We start from the raw sequence: 14,433 nt of genomic DNA on the forward strand, positions 1-14,433 counted from the left end.
CCCCTTTTCTATCATAATTTCTTGAATGAAAAGCATGTATGTATTTGAGCATTTCATTCTCACCAATTCATATCAAAAACAATCATTCCAAGTTAGTAAAAACTAGTACTATTAGTACTGTTTATTTTTACCATTACACCATGCAGAACAATACGTTAGAATCTTGTCTTCTGGAATAACAGAATTTTAATAAGTTGCTATATTTAAGAACTCATAAAGGTAGTTTTGTCATAGAGAACAATGCTGATATTGGTAAATTTTCTTTCTTATACTTTTATTATTGGGTTATGCGTATTTTCATTCATCCTTTAAGGTTTATTGGTTAAAAAGCCCTGAACATACGTAATTACTAGTGATCTATTTTTGAAAACACAAAATGTGGCCTTTGACATGGATGGAGATTTTAAAAGAAGGGATAATGTCTTGAAAGGATATGAAGGTCTTTGGGGCATGACCCATTTTAGAGGAGCATGTTGGAGACTTGGAAAGTTTGGGATCAGATAGTGGAGGCTGGCCAGACAAGGAGAGAAACTTTGGGGTGATAGGACTTGCTGATGCCCAGGCTCCTCCCCCATGAATAGGCAGCTCCTGGAGGGGAGTCCAACCTGGGTGCCATGAGCCTGTGGTGGGCTTTCAGCTGGTATCTCAGTCCATTGAAGGTATTCATGTCTTCATGCCTGATTTTTTTTTTAATAATGATTGGATACATGTATATATTGCAAAACGATCACCACAAGTCAACATGCATCACCACACATAATTCCAAAACATTTTTTGTGATGAAGTCTTCGTTTGAGACCTATTCTCTTAGCAGCTTTCAAATTTACATTACAGTATTGTTAACAGTGGTCACCATGCTGTACATTATATCCCCATAACTTAATAAGTGGAAGTTTGTACCTTTGACCCCTTAACCCATTTCTCCATCCCCGCACCCTGCCGCTGGCAGCCAACCTGTTCTCTGTATCTATACATTCAGTTTTTTGTTTTCCATTCTGCATGTAAGTGATATAGTATTTGTCTTTCTCTGTCTGACTTAATTCACTTAAGATATCTAGGAGATAATCTAGGTCCATCCATATTACTGCAAATAGCAAGATTTCCTTCTTTTCTGATGGGTGAATAATCGTGTGTGTGTGTGTGTGTGGTGTGTGTGTGTGTGCGCGCGCGCGTGTGTGTGTGTGTATTAGAGACAGAGAGAGAGAGAGACCCCATTTTCTTTCTCCATTCATCCATCAGTGGATGCTTAGGTTGTTTCTGTGTCTTGACTAATGGAAACCATGCTGCGGTGAACCTGGCGGTGCATATATCTCTTTGAGTTAGTGTTTTTGTTTCCTTTGGATAAATGTCCGGGGGTAAATTGCCAGACCATATCGTAGTAACATTTTTCATTTTTTGAGGAACCTCCAAAGTGTTTTTACATAGCACCTGTGCCCTTTTCTTCACATCTTCACCAACACTTGACATTTCATATCTTTTTGATACTAGCCGCTTCAAAAGATGTGAATTGATATCTCAATGTGGTTTTGATTTGCATTTTCCTGATGATTAGTGATGTTGAGCGCTTTTGCATGTACCTGTTGGCCATTTTTATGTCTTCTTTGAAAAAGTGTCTGTCCAGATCTTCTGCCAGTGTTTAAATCAAAAAATTTTTTTTGGCTTTTGATTTGTAGGAGTTCTTTATATATTATATATATATTATATATATAGATAAGGGTACTAATCCCTTATCTATGATTTGCAAGTATTTTTCTCCCAGTTGGCAGGTTGCCTTTTTATTTTGTTGATGGTTTCCTTTGTTATGCAGAAGGTTTTTAGTGTGATGATGGTAGTGTCAGTTATTTATTTTTTCTTTTGTTGCATTTGTTTTTGCTGTTGTATCCAAAAAAATCATAACCAAGACCAGTGTCAAGGAGCTTAGTCCCTATGTTTTCTTCTAAGGGATTTATGGTTTCAGATATTGTGTTCAAATATTTCTTCCATTTTGAGTTGATTTTTCTGTGTGGTCTAAGATAGTGGTCCAGTGTTATTCTTTGGTATGTGGCTGTCCAGTTTTCCTAGTACCATTTATTGAACAGACTGTCTTTTCCCCGTTGTATATTGTTGACTTGTGATAAATTAGTTGACCATATATATGTGAGTTTATTTCTGGGCTCTCTCTTCTGTCCCACTAATGTATGTTTCTTTTTTTTATGCCAACACCGTACTCTTTTGATCACTACAGCTTTGTAATGTAGTTTGAAATCAGGGAGCATGGTGCCTCCAGCTTTGTTCTTTCTCAAGAGTGATTTGGCTATTCTAGCAAAATATTCTGGACTAGTGAAGGGAATCGTACATTTTCATAGTATTTAATTCATCATAAAATGCCTCCTTCAGCATGGAGAATTTCACCTAGAATCAGGAAGTTTTCATTTACTACTAAGACATCTGGGAAAGGAAGGGAATTGACTTTCATAGAAAAGTAGATTCTGTCAATAGCAAAGTTTACACATTCCAAGAGAAAGAAAGAGATCTGGGTGAGAGGTGACAGGCGGGGAGACATCCTGGTGGCTCTTGAAAGACGAACCACTGAACCCACGCAGTGCAAGCCAACCTGTCATGGGCTGTGAAGCTGCTATGCACGGTGTAGGCCCACCTGTGCTAATTCGTGTTCATGCCAGAGACGAGCCAAGTACATTTTGTGGCCAGTATCAAGCACAGCCTTCCCCCACCAGCCGATGCTTGATCTTCCTCCTTTCTTTCTCAGTCGGACCCCCAGCCTCCTTGTCACCGGTCTTCCCACAACCACGTGTGCCCACATTCTACCCATCTGTCACCCCCCACCGTCATCATGGCTGTTTGTGTGCCTTAATGCCCTCTCCTCTCCAGTGCGGTCACCAGGCTGTGCTTGTCCTTGGGGGCCCATGCTGCCTGATGCACAGTGGGCCCTTTGGCCGATGGTTAGCTTGAATGGAATTGAATGTCTAGGTCCTGGCTTCCTGCCACCTACAAATCCTTCCTGCTTCCCAGGGAGAGCAGGCAAGCCCTTAGTACAGGACTTAGGGGTGCAGAATACAGAAAAGAGGGCCACCTCTTTTCTGATGCTGTAAATAGAAACATCTTTATTGCCGTGAATTAGCTGCTGTTCTGAGAAGAGTGGAAACGCAGAGCTCAGATACCCTGAGCCATTGACGTCACCTAATGGTGCTGCACAGGCCTGGAGAGACACTTAGATTTTCCAATAACAAAGAATTTTTATGTCTCTGGCTGGCCACAGTGTTTTTCCTCCTCATCGGAGGAGGCTGGAGTGAATGGTGATGAGTCTGTGACGGGAAGGGCTCCCCAGAGGTGGGAGCAGCCTGTCTGAAGGCGGTTCTGGCTGTGCTGATTTCTGGGATGTTAGCCTTGACGTCAAGATCCGCCCATGGGTTTGCATTTTAACAAGGAATGAAATTGTAAGCCAGGATGCTATCTCCTGGTAGTGCTTGTCGTCAGCAAAAATCCCTTTTCCTGTGTGAGCCCTGTAGCTTCTTGCCAAGGGGCTGGAAGTGGTCAGTGAGGTTTGTCTGCTGTAAATACCGTCTCCCCTTCCACCACACACACTTGCTCCCCAAATATGTACTAAACACCTGTACTGGTGCCAGGGACAGTCTCTGCCCCAGAAGCTGTGGGGGTTACAGACCGATAAACAGGATGCATTTCTAGAGTGCCGTGCAGGGGAGGTGTGAACTGAGAGCAGGAGAAACAGAGAACGCAGGACCAAAGGAGACTGGCTAGAGTGTTTTTAGGTGTCGTCTAGGACAAGGGGCAACAAACCACACCCCACAGGCCACATGTGGTCTGTCGTACACGTAAAGTCATGTGGGAATACAGCCGCATTCTGTGTTACGTAGTGGCTGCGTTCGCGCTACAGCAGCTGAGAAGTTACAACAGACACCTAGTGGCCTACAGAGCCTAAAATATTTACTCTCTGGCTCTTCACAGAGAAAGTTTGCTGACCACATTTCCAGAAGGTAATTTTCTTTTTCGAACTACCCACCTTCCTAGGCCAGGTGCACTCTTCCTGGGATCCCAGAAATGGCCTCCTCCTGTCAACCCTGCACCCTGGGGCAGAGCCCGTCTCAACCTCTGTGTAGCAGTAAGACGTGAGGACCTGTTTCCTTAATGCTTTTGCCTTTTCACGAGGTCTAAATCCAAACCTAAATGCATGACTCAAAGTGGAATTTCGGGGACCTGCCACCATGCTCCAGGTGTCAAGCTCATGCTGGGAAAGGAGACTTCTAGGATCCCAGCTTCACACCAGCTTTTCCTAAGCTGGCATCATCAAAGCAGAGGGGCCTCACCACAGGCATCCCTATAGTGCCCACCCTTAGTGCGTCCCCCATTCTTGCTTTTTCCTCCAAGCCTTGGCCATGAGAATATGGAGAGCCCAGTGCTCCCAGAAGCCAACATGCCGCAGGCATGGAGCCCTGGCAGAGAGTATGGGAAGCCAGGGGGCAAGAGGGTGGTGGTGCCGCTGGCGGTCTTGTGTCCTTGGGCTCGGATCATCTGGTCCCTCTTCTCGTGGATGGATGACTCACGGGTCATGGAGAATCCCAGGAGAGGTGCAGAGGTTGCCTGTCCATTAAGAGGAAGGTCGTTGTGTGTGTGTGTGTGTGTGTGTGTGTGTGTGTGTGTGTGTGTGTGTGTGTGTGAAGTTAGGGAGCACAGACACCCAATGAACAGCTCCAGAAAATATTCCCCGTTCCACTAGGTTGTAGCAGGGGAAGGTCCTGATCAGGCTCTGAGGTGGCATGCTGATCTCTGGCTCATCAAGGTTCTGAGACAAAGGCTGAAGGAGAACAGAATGAGAGCAGTCTAACCTGCATTTTGCACAGGACTTTCCAGACCTGGCGGTAGTGAGGGAGGGGAGGGAGGGAATACTGGAATTCTAGTGACCACCTCCACATCCTCGTTTTAGGGAAGAAAAGTTGTTTCAACAGTGAAAAAGAAGGGAAGGACATAATCTCTGAATGAAGAATAGCTATTTAACTTGAATAAGTTTTGCTTAGTACAAACACTTGTTTCTTCCACTGCAGACTGATATGAGCATTGTAACATCCCAACATCACTCTGGGGACAGACGTTTGGGGTCACTGCTTTAAAAGCACTTTTATCTGTGTAACTTGTTTGAGAATAATAGGGGCAGAAAGGAGGGCTGAATTGTCCAAGTTTGCAGTGATGGATTCTTGCTTTGAGATGAACTTTTTGGGGTTCATTCCTATTTTGTTGTATAGTAATGCTCTTTAATCTTGAAATTGAAAAATTAGGAAAAAAAATAGAACTTCACTACAATTATAATGCGTATGACTAAACCTGTCAAAAGTGCTTAAGACAAGATACAGAGGGTATAGAGTGGCAGGGAGTAAGAAGGGTGAAAGAACAGGTCTTCCCTTTTGGGAAGGCTTTGTGTGGGGACGGGGGGACTAGGCCCTGAAGGCAAAAACAGTGGAAAATTTTAAGGAATCAGATTAAGCTCAACATAAGAAAGAATTAACAGAATGGGCCAAGCTCCTAGGTAGTTTGTGGCTAGTGAGTTCATCACTAAGGGAGGTAATCAAATAGTATATTGAGCACTCAGTAGGAAAAGCTGTCTGGGGAGGTCGCTCACTGGCCAGAGGTTAGGCTAGGTCAGTGGTTTCTCCCAGTGTAGTCCCCTGGAGCTGCAGCAGCCCAGGAATTTGTTATAATTGCAAAGTCAGACCAACAGAATCGAAACTCCAAGGGTGGGCCTAGGCAATCTGTTTTAACAAGGCTTCCAGATGATTCTGATGGGACTCTGAGGTTGAAGAGCTATTGGACAGGATGAATGGCTGTCAGGCTCTGATACTATAAAGTTGGATCACTGGTTCATCAGTAGGGTCTGTTCTGGGTTAAATCTAGTCGGAAAAGATTTTTTTCGCTTGTGGCGGCCATCCAGCCCTCCTCTCCTGAATATGGGGACCTTGCCTTGCAGGGGACCCCTAGAGCTGCATGTCCAGTCTTGAAATGTGGCTAGAGATGCGCTCCAAGTGTAAGCCACGTGCTAAATTTCAGAGACAGTATGAAAAAGAATGTAAATGATCTCATTAAAAGTATCATAGTCTTATACTGATGACATGTGGAAATGATACTTGCACATATCGTACCTAAAATATCATTAAAATTAGTTTTGCCTGTTTGTACTTTTTCATGTGACTGCCAGAAAATTTAAAATGACACATGTAGTTCGCGTTTGTGGCTCACACTGTATTTCTGTCAGGCAGCTGGTTTCGCCATTCCCTCCCCTGTCAAATCTTACCCTGAATCCCCCTTCCCATTCACAGGTGACAGGGGCTGACAAGCTGAGCACACCGTCTGGTTTCAGCCAGTGAACCGGCAGCAGATGGCCTCCCAAGAGATGAGGCTAAGACCCATTCTCCAGGCCCCTGGCAATGCTCCCCCTGTTATGGGAAGATGATCTGCTGGGCACTTAAGCAGGCCTTTAGGGAACACTTTTGTTTGGGGGAATTGTGGGGGCACCTTTCATTAGTTCTTAAGCTGCAGCAAAAAGCTCTTATTCTTAGAGCTCCCCAGTAGACAGCAGGAACCCCAGGTGCGTTGTCCTGTGACAGCCTTCCGCCCCCTGCCACAAGGCCCATCCCCATTCCGCAGCCCCAGACTGGCTTTCTCTTAGGTCTGTCCTTGCCCTTCTCTGCTCTTAGGCCTCTACTCTCCCCACATTTGCCAACTTCTGTTCCCTCCGGTCCTTTCCTTCCTGGCAGGGGGCTGGGCTAATAATCAGCCTTTTCATGATTTTTGGACTTCTCCTCTAGGGCGTGGCAGAATAGGCTCCTCAATACTAAAACAGTCCTGTAGCCCAGGCACTCCCTGTAAAACAGAGAAATGTCTGGTGCAGGCAACAAGCACAGACAGAATTACAGTCTGCTTTCTGCTCGTTGCTAGTGATAAATATGTTTGAATTTGTACTAAATGCCCAGGATTTGAGGTCTGTCTCATGTTTTTAATGGCATGGACTGTTTGCAGCTTCCTTGTTCTTTAGAACTCTACCCAGCTTCTCCTCCCTCTAAGAAAACTTCCAGAACCTGCCAGCCTGCAGCCTCCCCTGCACCTGCCATGAGGAGATGGTTTTGCTTCTCTTCTGCATTGCCCATTGGACTCTTAATCTTATCCTGCTTTGGATCAGTTCTCACCTGGGGGCAGGGACCCCACTGTGTGTGCCCAGGAGACATAGGGAAGTTATTATGAAAACTAGTTATTATGAAAACCCTAACACAGTAACGTTTGAAAGGCATAGGAGATTAAAGATGAAGCTTTTATCTAGTCCCAGATTAGTATTATGTGTTGAGTATTGGTCTGTATGTAGCTAACATGTCACACATGCTCTAATGTATTTTCCATGTTCTCCCAAGACAGTTGGAGAAAAAGGGAACTGCGATGGAAAACATGACCTCATTCATCCCGGGAAGTGGCCACTCACATTTAGAAATGGTTTTTATGTAATCAGTATATTAGCATGATGTTGAATTTATACACATGTACTTGACTCACAGTAGGTGCTCCAAATAATTGTTAATGTATTTGATAAAGCCACTAAGTAAACACCATTTTTCCATTTAGCTTTAGTACATTTTTACATGAAGCTATTTTTTAAAAAGTCCCCCGATGTTGCAAAACCACATTTTTCCCCCTGAGAACTACATTTGAACTGCCGAACCCTCAGCACTCATAAGTGGAGTACCTGCTAAGTGTCGGAGGGTGCAGACGAGTGGGAGGTCATGGCAGGGAGAGGGAGCACGAGGGGGGCAGGGACCCTGAGAATGGAGAGATAGGATTACATGTGTGGGAAAGTCTTGAGTTAGAGGAGAGGAGAGACACAGCTTCATGGCGGGCATTGGTTCTGGCTGCCGTAGCCCATCATGACAGGCTTCAGAAAGTACCCCTGGGGTCTGAAGCTGAGAGGGCATCACCGTGCTCACCAGGCCCAGGGTGAATCAGGCACTTTCTGGCCAACGCGGACCCACACTGAGCCTGGTGGGGGAGCAAGAAGACACAAGTGCCTTCACCCTGTTGGAGCAACTTGGCCCTGTGTGTTCAGCAGGACCACAGGCCTGGGGCTGTCCACCCTGCGCAGTGATGCGCTGGGCTCCTTTGCACTGTGTGATCCTTATCGCGTCCTCTCTGCCATGGGAGTAGGTGTTTAGCCCACGTTGGGGACAGCTAGGAGTGGAGGATAGGAAAAACAGAGGGAAGGGACTTAAAATTCTGAGGTGCTGATCAAGTTGGCCTCCTGTGAAGCTGTCCATGTCCTCTCAGTAGTGAAGCCCAACCCAGCTCCAGTGGGGAGCCCTTAGCTTGAAGAAAACCACTTTGATTTGAGAAAAGTAAGATAGGTTTGGTAATAAGCAGTAAAGAGGCAAAGACACATTGAAGACAACTAGGATTTAATGAGGAGATGCTACGTTTGATTTGGGGTGAAGGGATTTTTTTTTTCCTCCAAAATTTAACTGAAATTCTAAAGGTTGCATTTTTATATAATCTGTCATTCAGACTATCGCAAGATTCTGCTCACTGTGCAGACTTAGACTAATTGAGCCGAAGAGATTTTCACATTATCTTAGACCTGATTGTTGAAAGGATTGCTCATTTAGCATTTGTGGATATTAGCCCTATCTGGAATTTGTTTTGTTTTCCAAACTAACAGTTGGTGGCTGACTTCTCAGGAGGAATTCGTTTACTTCACATTGAGAACTTTTCAGTTTGGGGCATGCTTGGCCTTAGCTGAGCATTCATTCATCCAGTCAGTGAGCGTCAGTTGCCCCTGAGTCCTTTCGCCCAGTAGAAGTCACAAGGACAGATCAGACTGAGGTAATAGGTTTCTCCTCACATCCACTCCTGCCGAAATCCTTGGCTGGCTAAAGGGAACCCCCACCATCCACTCAGTCATCCTCACCCTAAACCTGGGAACCGCCTTTGGCACGCTTGGTTTCTTGTGTCCCTCACATCCTAGAAGACATTTAGTCTGAAGATTGTGTCTTCCTAACAGTTCTAGACTCTGTGCCTTTCTCTCCATCCCACTCCATTTTTATCCCACTGTGACTTCTGGTTGTCCTGCTATGGCTGCCCATCTGCTCTCTGCCTCTATGAAGAGATAGACTGGCAACGGCTCAAACAGGCCCAGGAGAGGAGATGTTTTAATTTTCTGGAACTATGTGAGTCAGTTGTTAAACCACCCATTGTTAAAAATACAAGTTATTGGGGCGCCTGGGTGGCGCAGTCGGTTAAGCGTCCGACTTCAGCCAGGTCACGATCTCGCGGTCCGTGAGTTCGAGCCCCGCGTCGGGCTCTGGGCTGATGGCTCGGAGCCTGGAGCCTGTTTCCGATTCCGTGTCTCCCTCTCTCTCTGCCCCTCCCCCGTTCATGCTCTGTCTCTCTCTGTCCCAAAAATAAAATAAACGTTGAAAAAAAAATCTTTAAAAAATAAAAATAAAAATAAAAAAAAAATACAAGTTATGGAAACATGCAATTCAGTTTTTGAAAACTTAATAGTAAGCACTCAAAATCCATCATTTCTTCAGTGTTTTACTCCATTATACTATTACCTGAGCTCTTGAGGTCATTTATGTTTGTCTTAGCTGTGTGGTGGAAACACCATATGAAGCTCAGCTGCCACATCCAGTGACGTCATGTTGGTAGCTTCAAACAGCCATGCTGGGAGTGTGTTTAGACCAGGGAAATCAGCAAACACTACAAATCAGGACTTTTTAAAAAATTTTAGACAAAACCTATTTAGCTTATTAAGTGCTCTTTTTAATACCTTTATAGTGAAGACAGACAATGAATGGACAACTCCCTCCCTCTCCAAGCAGTGTTCATACTTATGTGTATGTTCACTATTTAGGTCTTGAAATTCATCCTGTAACAACATAAACCCATGGTAAATTCTGAACAGAGAAACACACTGTAGAGAAATGCAGTTGGGTAAGATATGTTTGGATGAACACCAAAATGTTTTATTTTCTATTTTTAAATTTTTCTAGTGTTCATTTATTTATTGAGAGAGAGAGAGACCCTGAGTAGGGGAGGGGCAGAGGCGTAGGGGGACAGAGGATCTGAAGCGGGTTCTGCGCTGACAGGAGCAAGCCCGATATGGGGCCCAAACTCACAAACTGTGAGATTATGACCTGAGCTGAAGTGGGATGCTCCATCAACTGGCTCACCCAGCTGCCCCAAGCCAAAAATTTTTAACACATATTTGTGGCTTACTCTAGATCAAAATATATCTGTATTGGCTCAGATTTTTTTTTTTTTCACTGAGATAGAATTGGCATATAACATTGTATAGTTTTAGGTGTACAGCATAATGATTTGACACATGAATACACTGCAAAATGATCTCCATAATAAATTTAGTTAATATCCATCACCCCACAATTACAAATATTTTTTCATATGAGACCATTTAAAATCCACTCTCTTAGTAACTTTGACATATCCAACAGAGTATTGTTAATTATAGTCAATATGCCATACATTATATCCCTAGGAATTACTTACCTTATAATTGGAACTTTATACCTTTTGACCACCTTCACCCAGTTCACCTACCCCCTGCAGCCAGAATCACAGGTCTGTTCCTTGTGTCTTTGAGCTCAGATTTGTTTTGTTTTTTTGTTTTTTGTTTTGTTTTGGTTTTTGGTTTTTAGATTGCACATGTGGGTAAGATAATATGGTAATAGAGTGTTTTTCTTTGTCAGTCTAGCTTATTTCACATGGCATAATGTCTCAAGGGCCATCCATATTGTTGCAAATGGCAAGATTTCCTTCTCTTTTACAGCCAATATTCAATTGTATATACATTTGACATTTTCTTTATCTGTGTATCATTTGACAGACATATAGGTTGTTTCCATGTCTTGGCTATTGGAAAGAATGCTACAATGAACAGGGTGTACCTGTATCTTGGCAGAGTTATTTCATTTCCTTCTAATAAGAACCCGGAAGTGGAATTGATGGATCATATGGTAGTTCTATTTTTAATTTTTTTTTAGATATCTCCATACTTTTTTTTCCATAGCGGATAGACCAATTTACATTTTCAATAGCATGAAAGTATTTATTTTTCTCCACATCCTCAAACACTTGTTATTTCTTGTCTTTTAAGTAGTAACAATAACAGATGTGAGTTCATGTCTCTTGGTGGTTTTGATTTGAATGTCCCTGATGAATAGTGATGTTGAGCACCTTTTCATGTCCCTGTTGGCCTTTCGTATGTCATTGTTAGAAAGATACCTCTTCAAATCTTCTGTCCCTTTTAAAATCCAGTTGTTTGCTATTGAGTTGTAGGAGTTTGTTACATATTTTAGATGTTAACCCTTTATCGGATATGTGACTCGGTAGTTTGCCTTTTCATTTTAATGATGGTTTCTCTTGCTGTGGGGAAACTTCAGTTTCCTGTCGTCCCAAGCTTTTGCTTTTCTTGCTGCTTTTGCTTTTGGTATCACATCTAAAACACCGTCACCAAGATAGATGTCAGGATGCTGATCTTTTACATTTTCTTTTAGGAGTTTTATGGTTTCAGGTATTACATTTAAGTCTTTAATCCATTTTGAGTGGATTTTTGTGTATGGTCTAAGTCGGTGGTCCAGTTTCATTATTTTGCATGTAGCTTTCCACTTTTCCAAGACCATTCATTGAAGAGACTGTCCTTTCTCCATTGTATATTCTTGGTTCCTTTGTCATGCATTAATAGACTGTGTAATTGTGGGTATATTTTGGTGCTCTCTATTGTGTTCTGTTGATCTATGTGTTTATTTTAATGCCAGTACCTTACTGTTTTGAATACTGTAGCTTTGTAATACAGTTTGAAATCAGGGAGCATGATGACTCCTGCTTTGTTCTTTCTCAAGATTGCTTTGGCTATTTGGGGTCTTTTGTGCTTCCATATAAATTCTAAGTTTGTTTTGTTTTGTGAAATCATCTTTGGAGTTTTGACAAGGATTGCACTGAATGTGTAGATTCTTTTGGGTAGTATGGACATTGTAATGGTATTAATTTTTCCAATCCATGAGTATGAGACCTCTCTCCAGTTATTTGTGTATTTCTCAGTTTGTTTCATTAGTGTCTTATGTCTTATAGTTTCAGAATATAGGTCTTCCACCTCCTTGGTTAAATTTTTTTTTCAGTGCAGGTGGAACTGGGCCTTGGGGCCCAGGCAGGAAGCCACCCTGCAGGCAAAGGAAGAGCCGGTGGAGGGGCCTTATTTGACCTTCTTGGGGCACGGGTTGTTGATGTGGCCGCATTTCTAGCAGTGGTTGACAACGCAGGGGTGAATGTGAGCATAACACTTGGGGCACATCATCTTGTCTTAGTCATATTTCTGGGCCAGCTGGTGTGGGGAAGGCTCGATGATGCCACCCTCCCTGCCCAGGGTGAAGCACCAAGTGTAGGGTGGACTTTTTCTGAAGATTGTAGTCTAACAGACTGTGGCCATCCTCCACCTATTTGCCTGCAAAACTCAGACACTGCTGGTCAGGCAGGATGCCCTTCTTGTCTAGGATTTGGGCTTTGACATTCTCAACAATGTCACTGGACTCAACTTCCAGGGTGATGATCTTGCCCATCAAAGATCCACATCTCTACGTCCGCTGCAAGGCCATTATCACCAAACTGCTTGGCTACCTTTCATTGAAGAGAAAGAGCCTCCTTGGCTAAATGTATTCATAGGTATTTTATTCTTTTTGATGCAGTTGTAAATGGAATCATTTTCTTAATACTGTATCTCTTTCTGATAGTTTGTCATTAGTGTATAGAAACACAACTGGTTTTTGTATATTGTTTTTGAAATCCTGCAACCTCACTGTATTTTTTGGTTCTAACAGTTTTCTGGTAAAATCTTTAGGGTTTTCTATATATAGGATCATGTCATCTGCAAATAGTGACAATTTTACTTCTTCCTTTTCAATTTGGATATCTTTTTCTTTTTCTTGCCTAATTGCTGCAAGTAGGACTTGAGATATTATGTTGAATAAAAGTGGTGAGAGGACATCCTTATCTTGTTCCAAGTAATACAGGGCAAGTTCAATTTTTCAACGTTGAGTATGATGTGTCCTTGTCATATATAGTTTTTATTTTATGAAAGTACATTTCCTCTCTACCCATTTTGTTAAGAGGTTTGTTTTTTTTTCATGGTGAAAATATTTATAATTAGCTAGACTCACTTTTGGTGCTCTCAGTTTTGCTGGCAACATCAAAAGCATTATAGTCTGGAGTCAGTTGAACATAATGCCTTCTTCTACCCATCAGGCCTAATAAGGTGTTATCCTGGGGCTTATGGGTGGCCCAATCAGTTAAGCATCTGACTCTGGGTTTTGGCTCAGGTCATGATCTCATGGTTCATGGGTTCAAGTCCCCTGTTGTCCCCATCTGTGGATCCTTCTTGGGATTCTCTGTTCCCTTCTCTCTGTTCCTCCCCTACTCATTCCCTCTCCCCTCCCTTCAAAATAAATAAACTTAAAAAAATGTGTTGACCTTGGCCATGTCAATGTCCTAGAGCTTCTTCACAGTTTGTTCAGGTGCTAGTTGGCCTTGACATTCACAGTGAACACTAGTGTCTTCTGCCTTCTTCAAGGCTGTCTTGGCAGTTATGGGGAACTTAATGATGGCATAATAGTCAAGCTTGTTTCTCGAAGAGATGCTCTGTTTGATGATATTTGGGCTACGTTCATTGCTGCAGTGTCTTGGGCTGCTGGAAGGTCAGTGACCTGTGGATCTTCATGGGCGGGGGAGGGGGGGCAGGGGAGCTGCAAGGTGCCTTTCACCACTACTTTCTTGGCTTCAAAGCCTTTGCTTTGGCATCAGATTTGTGGCAACAGAAGTTTTTCTTAGCTTTCAGTGTCACCTTTGTGAAAAACTGTTGAGAATTTTTATCATGAATGGACACTTAATTTTGTCAAATTCTTCTTTATTCATTGAGGTAGATCACTCATCCTTGCATCCCAGGGATAAATCCAACTCGATCATGGTGTATGATCCTTTTAATGTGGCTTGCTAATAATTTGAATTTGGCTTGCTAATAATTTGTTGAAGATTTTTACATCTGTGTTCATCAGGGATATTGGCCTTTAGTTTTCTTTTCTTGTGGTGTCTTTATCTGGTTTTGGTATTGGGATAATGCTGGGTTTTTAAAATGAATTTGAGAGTGTTCCCTCCTTTTCAGATTTTTGGAAGACTTTGAGAAGAACTAACATTAATTCTTCATTAAATGTTTGCTAGAATTAACCAATGAAGCCATCTGGTCCTGGGCCAGCCTGCCTTTTCTTTTTTCTTTTCTTTTCTTCCTTTTCCTTTTCCTTTTCCTTTTCCTTTTCCTTTTCCTTTTCCTTTTCCTTTTCCTTTTCCTTTTTTCCTTTTCCTTTTCCTTTTCCTTTTCCTTTT

The 14,433-nt window shown here is 42.8% G+C and overlaps 1 protein-coding gene across 9 annotated transcripts in view; it reads left to right on the forward strand.

Moving 5' to 3' along the window:
* The window catches only part of PDE8B (phosphodiesterase 8B), a 267,553-nt gene that overhangs the window by 173,125 nt on the left and 79,995 nt on the right, over positions 1-14,433 (forward strand). The window lies entirely within an intron of this gene.

Source organism: Felis catus, chromosome A1, assembly GCF_018350175.1.
Source record: "Felis catus isolate Fca126 chromosome A1, F.catus_Fca126_mat1.0, whole genome shotgun sequence".
NCBI classification, from domain to species: Eukaryota; Metazoa; Chordata; class Mammalia; order Carnivora; family Felidae; genus Felis; species Felis catus.